Source organism: Octopus bimaculoides, unplaced genomic scaffold (genome assembly GCF_001194135.2).
Source record: "Octopus bimaculoides isolate UCB-OBI-ISO-001 unplaced genomic scaffold, ASM119413v2 Scaffold_73743, whole genome shotgun sequence".
In the NCBI taxonomy this organism is placed as follows: Eukaryota; Metazoa; Mollusca; class Cephalopoda; order Octopoda; family Octopodidae; genus Octopus; species Octopus bimaculoides.
The window spans coordinates 24,495-25,352 of record NW_026342586.1 but is presented as its reverse complement, the minus strand read 5'-3'; positions in this window follow the sequence as shown (position 1 = coordinate 25,352).

Below are 858 nucleotides of genomic sequence, written 5' to 3'. Positions count from 1 at the left end.
CATGGCTTGACAACTGATGTTGGTATGTTTACGTCCCCGTAACTTAGCGGTTCGGCAAAAGACGCGAATAAAATAAGTACTAGGCTTAGAAAGAATAAGTCCTGGCGTCGATTCGTTCGACTAAAGGCGGTGCTCCAGCATGGCCGCAGTCACAATGATTGAAACAAGTAAAAGAATAAAAGAATTGTAAATTGAAATTACACACACACACACACGTACACACAAAACAACACGTGGAGTGAGAAAGACAGAAAGACAAACAGACAGACGGACGAACGGACAGACAGACGGACGGACGAACGGACAGACAGCCAGACAGACAGCCAGGTGTTGCCGGTTGATTAAATCTCAGACCATGTTTGATATTATATATACACCCGGTGAGTGTGTATATAGAGAAGACACGGCATGAAAACACGTTTACAACATATGTTAGATTAAACAACCATTTTACCCCAACTAAACCAAGTCGGCTGTTTAAATGAGGTGGGTGAAGGAGGGGGGGGGCTGTTTGCACTGAAATAACATTCCAACACACACACACACAAACACATACACACACACACACACACACACACACACACACATATATATATATATGTATATACACACACGCACGAAAGCAGACGATAGCACACGCATAATATGTACACACACAGGAGTACACACACACACACGCACACACACACATATATATATATATACACACACACGCACGAAAGCAGACGATAGCATACGCATAATATGTACACACACAGGAGTACATACACACACACACACACACACACAGAGTCTTCTTCCCCTTCTTTTCCTTCTTGCTCTTTTCTTTCTTCTTATATTTTGTCTTGTGCGTCTTTT